Here is a 9,585-nt window from a genome sequence, read left to right on the forward strand (position 1 = left end):
AGATGTTTAATTCCTTTCGTCCCTTAAACTGAGGGACATCAGATTATGCAAGGTGTTTCTTTGCACCTAAAACCTCTCCCTTTGCCCTGCTATTCTTTATATTATACACACTTCCATCCCTGCAGTTATGTTTAGTGAATGAATCCATTTGGAGGTTCCTGGAGTCTCGTATTGTTATTTTATTTATGTATAGTTTGCTGACTACCAAAAGTAGTGTTGATTGTATTCAGTAATTCCAAGTATTGTACTATGTTGCTACATCTCTTCACAGAAATCCTACTTTCTCACATCTGTTCACCTATAGCTTGGAAATTGTCATCAGGAAGAGATCTAATGCTTAGAAGTATCTAGCTCTATTTCTACTCCATTCTATATCTCTGTACCTTGATAGTCTTATACAAATCTATTAACTATTTACATTTCTTGTGCTCTACTTCAGTACCTCTTAAAACTATTTGAAAACATATCACAAACTGAACATGTTATTACATGTACAATCTTAATTAAATTCCCTGTACAAAATGTACCAAAGTATTGAGTTTCATGAAAAACTTCTGCAAATTAAGTCTATTTTTTTTAACTGAGTACCTGCAGAGCTTCCTCCTCCATTTGTTTTATGTTGTTTTGTTATACTAGTCACAAGAAACACAAAGTGTGTAATTGCATCTTCACATCAACTTGGTGATCCACAGCCATTCACCCCCTGTAACTCTAAACTGATCGCAGAATTTACTACTGTTCCCTGATACTGTGTTAATCCCATCCCACTCTATAACACAACAAGAGGAGAATTATGATCAGCACAGGGAGGTACATATACATTCCCCACTCACTAGGATATTATACAAGGCAAAGCAGCAACATGTAAGGAAAATACAAGTCCCAAACAAAGTAAAATAGTTAATAAATTTAAAATAATAGAAAAAAGGGTATTAGAAATGGCAACATCTGTTGTTTGTGAACTCAGTAACTACATTTTTAGATAGTCATGGACACATGCTCCCAGCAACTCTAAATTGCACAACGAATGTGCCACTATACCATGACATTGCATTTACATCAGCACCTCTTACATACAACAAGACCTAAATTAAAATTAGGATGAGGTGCATGTATATACACTTTTCCACTGTCCCTAGGATCTGATACAAAGTTGCAGCATGTAAGTAAAATACATGTTTCACTTATAATTAAAAGATTTTTCAGATAAAGGAAAATAAACTAACTACAAAAACATTCAAAAGTCATGGCTGCTTGCTCCCAGCTAGTTTTTAATGAGCTCAGAGGGGTGCACTACTATTTTCTAAAACTGCACTCACATCAGTCCATTCTAACACATAACTAGAGTAAAATTAAGAGCAGGGCAGGGGTAAATACACTTACTTCTGCCCCTAAGATGTTATATAAGGCAGCATCAAGTAAGGAAATAACAAGTCACATACACACACACACACACACACACACACACACACACACACACACACACACACACACACACACACACACACACACACACAATACAAGCCTTACAGATTTTAAATAATGAAAACAATAGCAGCAGTACTGGCAGCATGTGCTGCTCCTTAACTCAATAACTAAATGGTTAAAAAGGGAATATTTTTCAAAATGTGCTTCATATACTAACAGAGACATCAAAATTATTTTCACCTTTTATTGATTTTACCATGAAAAATATGTCTTCATCCTGCAGGTCAAATATAACCAGCAAAAATTAAATGGGATTATGGAAACAGATTTAGCTCCAGCATTTGCAGACCTACTCGTATCCTACTGGGAAAATAACTGTTTAGAAAAGCTGAAATGTTTTCAGAATATATATTTTTTATGTTTGCTATATTGACGATTTTAATGGAAGGATAATAATGGTTCCTCTGTACACTCTGTTCTTTTTTTTTGTCATTTCATTCTACAATAGTAGGAAGAATTCCATTTCTTAAGCATTCATTTTAATTTTGACATTGAATTACATACATTTATGTCTAGAGTACAAGGAATGCTCAACTTTCTAAATAATCACTTGCATTTTAATTGTCATCATCCCTGATTAAGTAAGAGTGCATTAAGAAACTGTTAACATTTGTAAATTATTTCCTGTGCTTTAGCAGACTTTGTCCTAAACCAACTTAGGGTACAATAAGATACAAATATTATAAAATGTCAAGTCCTTCATTTGTCCAGATTGACCAGTTCAGACCACCATTTTGAAACATGTGTGGATGAACATAGAAGGATGTTAATGGACAGGAAACATAACATGGGATTTTTTAATAAATTATCATATAAAGTCATAGAAGAAAGGTATATAAATCATGGTCCTATTTTGCAGAGAGTAGAGAGATAAGTGAAATTTGACTGTTATGGTCTGTACAATGAATACCTCTTATCAAATGTTGATAATAATGCCATAAATAATAGCAAAAAATAATAGCATTTTTTAGTTCTCCCTTTGCTTCATTCTTTCTGGTTTAGCCCAGTGCCCCCTCTCCTTCACCAAGTTTATAAGCCTCTCCTTCAGCTTCCAGACTATCTGTACTTTAAGGCTGGAGCTGAGAGGAACTAATGGGCATATTGAGGGGTGTGCTGATGACTGCTTCCACTTAGGGATTTTTCAATTATGACCTACAGCTTTGTTCTCCATCCCCTTTATTCATCTTAATCTGCCAATGGGTGATCCCTTCTGTGGACCATACCTGCCTGCATAGAATATCGAGATGAATGCCTCCCCCTGGGATGGGCAATACCCATCCTTCTCTGCCAGCACATCAGATGCCCAAACTGCTGGAGAAATAGAGTACTGGCATGTTAAAAATGAAACAAAAATCCTTGTGTGTGTATTGTGAAGTTTGAAAAGACAAGACTGCACAGCTGAATTCTTACAAAGTCACTTACACAATGGAAAAAAGTAAACAAACCAATGCTATTTTTTCTTTACCTTTATGTTGCAAAAAAAAAAAACAAGAGCCATTATCTATAAAGCAAAATGAAATAATCCATATTTCATACACAGGATATTTTTTGCACATGCATTTCCTGAATTTAATGAGAAACAAATGATAGTGAAATTAATTGCATGTGGTATTGATGAGGGGAGAAGATATACTTAGGCTGATGGGGTCTAAAACTGATTGGATCTGATATGCCACCCCGTTATGAACTTGTACAATCAGAGCCTGTCACTTCAGGTAAGGAATTTGTCCACAAGCTAAAATTTGTTTGTCATGCTCAGTAGGGGTTTAGTGAGATTTTCCTTTATTCTGCATAGAAAAAGAAAAGATATCTGTTGTCTACTCCAATGGAACTTGAGTTTTTAATTTAAAAATATTACTTGTGGTAATAAATACATAAAAGAGAAATTTTGCAGTTCTCATTCTACAGGAACATGATGAGGTTACCTCAGTTCATCTGTGGCTCATGCCTTAGAATATGTGATGAACATCCGTCATATTAAGGATTATACTTTTGAATGCAATAGCTGACTGACAAGAATGTTAAGCATGCTATTTATTATCATGCTACCAGTATGAATGGTCAAGATTTTTACATTTCTGCCATGCCATTAATTAACACTGATATTATGATGGATTCTGAACTTTTACGGGGATCCCTATATCAGGGAACTAAGGAGATCACTTTGCAGACTGTCTCTTCATACTGGTAAGAAATAGTTCTGATTTAGCAGTTAGCTTTAAGGGCTTAAGCCATTTTATACGAGTACAAAAGTGTTACAGGTATATAAAAGGTAATCAGTCTGCAGACTATTATATGCCTGGCCAATATCCTAAGGAAAAATCAAACCTTGTACTTTGTGTCTGTGAGGTAAACACTTTAACCATCATACTAATCCACAAACATTTTGCATCACTAGTTATAAACTCCTAGTGACAAACTACTTCAGCCTTCCTCCCTATCTCAGTTATTATCGCTTCATTCTTTTATATTCAAATGAGATACCACCAGCTTAGGCAGATGGGATCTCTGTTTAACATCTCATCCAGACACACACACACACACATACACACACACACACACACACACACACACACACACACACACACACACACACACACACACACACACACACACACATGGATACAAGAACCCAGTTTATGCTACACTGCTGTGTCAGCAATCCATCCACCTGGTGTGGGAAACTACTTCACTGTCATCTGCACCAAAGGTGAGTTTGCCTCCTATTCAGCCACTGACACTAAGTCATGGCTGGACGTTCATTTAAATAATAAACAGACAGCCATTTAGATATACTTTGATGTGGTTTTCCTACCTCTAGAGTCTGCAAAGCAGACAAACGTGCACCTCAGTGATCACACTTAAACAAGTTGCAACATCAACTGCTGTTTCTCATCGACAGTCACTGCCAGTGTTTCTATTACAGCACCTACAATAACTCACTTTTTTCTTCTTTTTTTATTTTCCCTTTTCTTCATGACCGAATAGCCATGGAGTTATTAGTGGTTTCCCCTTCAAAAATATATTTCATTATTTTTTCATAAAAGAAGCTTTGATTAGTTATGTTCCTTTGGCTGTATTTTCATTGGAGAGGAAGGACCATTTCATGGTAGAACCAGCTGATGTTATTATAGTCACAGGATATTTTGTGTTATAAGCCACCCTAGTTAAGGGATATATTTTTAAAAGTAGTAGGATCTAAATTTGGATGATCATTCCTATCCTCTTTGATTGAAGGAACTGTAATACGGAGACCAACTCTTGAGGCATCATTTACTGCATGCTGAAGTCATCACTGAAACTAACATGGGTAAAGGTGAGCACATATTACCACTTGGGTGTGCCATCACCTTTTGCAAGGTACAGCCATGGTTTTATTATGGAAATTATTCTTTTCCTAGACAGACAGAATGAATTCAATGACCTGACATAGTCATATCTAGACTGACACATAGCAAACTCTGCCTGATATAGGCAAACCGGTCTTGTTAGCAAGGTTTCCAGCTAAATGTTAGTGCTTTGACATCAATCATCTTACAAATGCACTCCTCTAGTGAGAAGTCTTTTGTAGGAAGTACAGCCAGCCACCCTTACTTTCTGTGTTCTATTTGTAATCCAATTTGCTATCCAGTGAGTTATGTAGGGAATGAAAAATTAGCTGGGAGAGTTTGTCTATGATGCCTGAGTGTGGGATGATACTGAACACCTTTGCAATGTCCAGATAGGTAGTGTGTACTGAGTTGTCTTTCTCACCTGCTTCAGTGACTTTTTCTAAAAATGTCAACCTGGTTAAGTAGTCAGGACTTGCCACTGACAGATCCAAATGGGTTTGGGTCAAGAGTCTGCAGGTTACCTACTACCTATGTATTAGTTCCATAATGATCCTTTTCATAGCTTTGCAGATGTGGCTAGTTAGGCTTATGGCTCTGTAATTACCTGAGTCTGTTATAGCTCCACTTTTATGTGAGGGAATGACTGTGTCTGTCATGCCTTCATCTGGTACAAAGCTGGTTGTAAAGCTAATGTTGGGGGTTTTGCAATTAGGCTATGTAGAAGGTAGCATAATATGTTATGCTGCCTCATAGACAGTATTCTGGCCTTAAATATTGCCTTGAGAGTTTGTTCATGGGAGATTTAACAGAGGTAGATGTTAGTATTTAATTGTGGAATACTGAGGGAAAGAAGGAGTGAAATCAGAAATTAATCTGTCCACTAGCAGAGTGGCAATGTCCTACAGAGTATGTAATATAATTTGCTATTAGCTTTGCACAATGCTGGGCATTGTTTCCGGGATTTTTAACATAGTTAAGAAGGTTTTGTGATTATCTTTCACCTGGGTGGATATTTTTATCTCATATCTGGCTTTGGTTGATTTGATTAGGATTCAGCATTCCTTGTTTAGTTTACAAGAACATTTTTGGCTTCGTGAGAGTTAGATTTATTTTTGCATTTAGTGAGTTTTTTTCATCTGTTATAGAACCTGAGCTATATTGGTAGATTAGAATAGGATCTATGCAGGGCAGCTACAGTGGTGCAGTGGTTAGCGTTGCCACCTCACAGCAAGATGTTCTCCGGTTCGATCCTCAGCTGGGGTGCCTTCTGTGTGGAGTCTGCATGTCCTTACTGTGGTTGCATGGGTTTCCTCCCAAATCCCAAAGACATGCTGAAGGTCAATTGAACACTCTAAATTGGCCCTAGGCATGAGTGCATGCATCTCTGTGCCTTCTGTGGAAGGTTGGGTGCTGGGTTGGCAATGTGACACTGTAAAACTCCACTGCCAATCATGAGTGGACAAGGTGATCTGCCGTGGCAACCCCTAACTGGGAAAAGCCAAAAGAAGCAGAAGAATAGGATCTGTGCAACTGTTTACATGTACATCAACAAATGTAAAATAAATAAATAATAAATAAATAAATACATAGAACTTGGTAGTAAAGGATTTCACAAATGCAGTGGAGCTGTCGAAGTGAAAGATGTATTTCAATTTAGTTAGTTCAACACTCAGGTTTTGTAGATTAGCCTTTGCATGCTCTCTGAATACTGAAGTATTGGAAGATGTTTCTGGCTTCAGTTTTAAGTTGAGAGTAATTGACTGGTGGTCTAATCTGACCATGGAGGAGGTCACAATAGGTTGGGAGAAATGTCGGCACACAATGTTAAGGATTAAGTCCAGGATTTTATCTCCCCTGGTTGTGGTGTGAGTTAAATGAGCCAAGGACTCTTTATTTATGAAATCAAGAAATGTTTTTGCATACATGTTTGAGGGAGTCTAAGTCTTTCAGTTAATGATGGTATGGGTAAAGTTTCTTAGGAGAATGATATCTGGCTTAATACATAGTGACTCTATACTGATTAGGTAGAAGGTATGGGACTCGGGCGATATAGAGGGGGACCTGTATAAGGTATGATATGATGAAAGGTAGGGTTGCCACCTTTTCAAATGCCCAAAGTGGGACGTGTTTTGCACAAACGTCAGATTTTGCAGGCCAAAACGTACCCACGGCCAGTACAAAGTACAGAACTCCACTTGTTTGCCTAAATAAAAGTTTATTCTTGTAGCATTTTAGTTGCTTATTCTATTTCTTATAACATTTAGGTGTTTCAGGTACAACATAACTGCTTTATGCAACTATTACACAAAATATAGGAAATAATTGTGTCCTAAAATCTCAGGACATTTGTCATTTTTACATTTTTTTTTTGCAGGACACAGCTGCCCAGAGTGGGACTGTCCTTTGCAAAGTGAGACAGGTGGTAACCCTAATTAAAGGTTTTGTTTATAGTGAGCTGGATATGGAGGAGTTCCAAGTCATTATCTTGTCAATCAAGTCTGAAGATGAGATGTTTTTAAATATAAGAGACTCCTCCTCCTTTGGTGCTCACTTCTAATTTGGTGGGTCTGTATGAGAGGTAGACATTGAAGCCCTTCAGTGGTCTTGAATCAGTTCTCAGTGATGACAGATATATGTTTATTTTCTAGGAAAAGTCTTGCGTGTATGAGGTGAAATTTTTGTGTTAAAGCTCCTAGCATTGAGCAATACCTTTATGTTATGCAGGTTTGTTTGGTAGTACTGGAAGATTTAGGGGAGTGGCATTGCCTAAAAAAAGGCAGTATGGGGGTGGACAAGAATTTATCCAATATACAAAAGCCTTAGGGTGATAGGTATAGTCTTGATTATGCAAACAGATGTAGTTTATAAAGTTCCTATCAAAAATCTTCATTGTTGGACCAAAACAAATGTTATTTGTAACAGTTAATGGACACATGACTTCTTAGCAGAAAAAATAAACACTATATAATCTGAATGCTGAATGCTTCAGCATTTGCTGTACTGACTTAGAACCTGATGGTTCTGTTTTACTTTAAGTCTAGACTGAGCCTTTTTAATGTTTATAGTGAGCAAAAGTGAAGTCAATAACTTGAAGTATAACACAGTAGTCTGCATTAAATCATCTACCTTGATGAAGCATGTTGAAATAAGTTATCTTCAGTGATGCTGCAGGTATTCTGTAAACAAAATGCTCCTTTTACGTTCAGCATTATAAACAAAATCTTCAGTATCAACTTCAAATTTAGACAGATGCCACAATAAGTCTTGTAGACATTTCTTTTCTTTCAATTTTGTGATGATACATGATATTACACTGGCAGATAGTTGGTGGAGTTTAAATGCTGTTATCTTATACAGCTCTGCCTCCTGGAGGAAGGATATGCCAGACCCTGTTTCAATATGCATTTTATAAAGGATATGAGCTCTGAAACTCAAATGTCTGTCATTATTTAGTGATTTAAATCCTTAATAATTTATTATAAACAAATAAATTTTATGAGGAAGAGACCACAAATATGAGGCAGAAAATCTTGACATTGTGCAAAACCAATACATTTGACAGATATGGAAGAAAATATAATTACATTGAACAATATCTGACTGAAATGTTGTTCATGTGAATAAATGGATGAATTGAGCTGGATGGCAAACTATAGAAAAGGTTAGACCATAAAGTAAAACAGACAACAATGCAGTCAGCATGATAAAGGCAGAAGTTAGTTTGGAAGGACTGCAAAAGAGAGTGAAACATATATAAGGCAGTAATCCTAATGCATGCATCTGGAATGGGATTCTAGTTTTGGTCAGATAGTAAAGATGGTCTTGAAGCAACTGATATGGCCTACATAAAGATAAGCCATTTGTTGGCAAGAAAAGTGAGGAATTGATTGCTGTTCTGAAAGATAATGCAAGCTATTAGCTAGGTTTAAAATGACTTTTCAGGGTAGTTAGCCTAGTAATCACCTATGAACTTAAGAGATGAAATGAGGAATGAAACAGAATCCCTACTTATCTTGCTCCCATCCTCTCAAATAGAGAAACCGATTGCCACTTAGAGCAACCTTCTCCAGTTCCAGATGGGTCGATGACATTTCATCAAATGGCTATTTGGTGAATACCCATTCGTTGAATACCTACTTCTAGAAGCTACTCTTCAGTGAACAGTGGATTTTAACTAGAGCACACAAATAGTTGGCCAACAGAGCGACCGCAAAAAAAATATAATTTAAAGCCTGCAAAGGTGGGTGGCTACACCCCACAATCTCTAATTAAATATACCAACTCCGAGATTGCACTACAGTGGGGTTAAAGGGCAAATTCCAGATGGTGGCCAACTGCTGGTCTGCCCTAGTTAAAATCTGCTGTTCGCTGAAGAGCAGCTTCGATACATAGGTATTCCATGAATAGGTATTCGCCGAATAGCCATTCGACAATATGTCATAAACCCATTCCAGATACAGTTATGATAGCTTAATCCATTGTGACAGGTGTGCAGTATACCTGTCTACATCTCTAATACTGTACCAAGTCGCCTGACTTCTTAACTCAGATTTGGCAGAAATGAACAGATGTGTAACTATCAGTCAGGAGTAAATAATAATTATAGCTGGGTGAGCAATATAAAAGTCAAAGCACAAAGGCAGCAAATCTTCTATAACATTGTATGGTTAAGGAGTTTGCATTCTTCACCATGCAAGTAAAGCAGCACAATTAAAGTAGTTGCTGAATTGCAGTATAAATCTTGTGTAAGGAAAGTGCTGTACTT

Source organism: Protopterus annectens, chromosome 2.part0, assembly GCF_019279795.1.
Source record: "Protopterus annectens isolate FY-2018-M chromosome 2.part0, PAN1.0, whole genome shotgun sequence".
Lineage (NCBI taxonomy): Eukaryota > Metazoa > Chordata > Ceratodontiformes > Protopteridae > Protopterus > Protopterus annectens.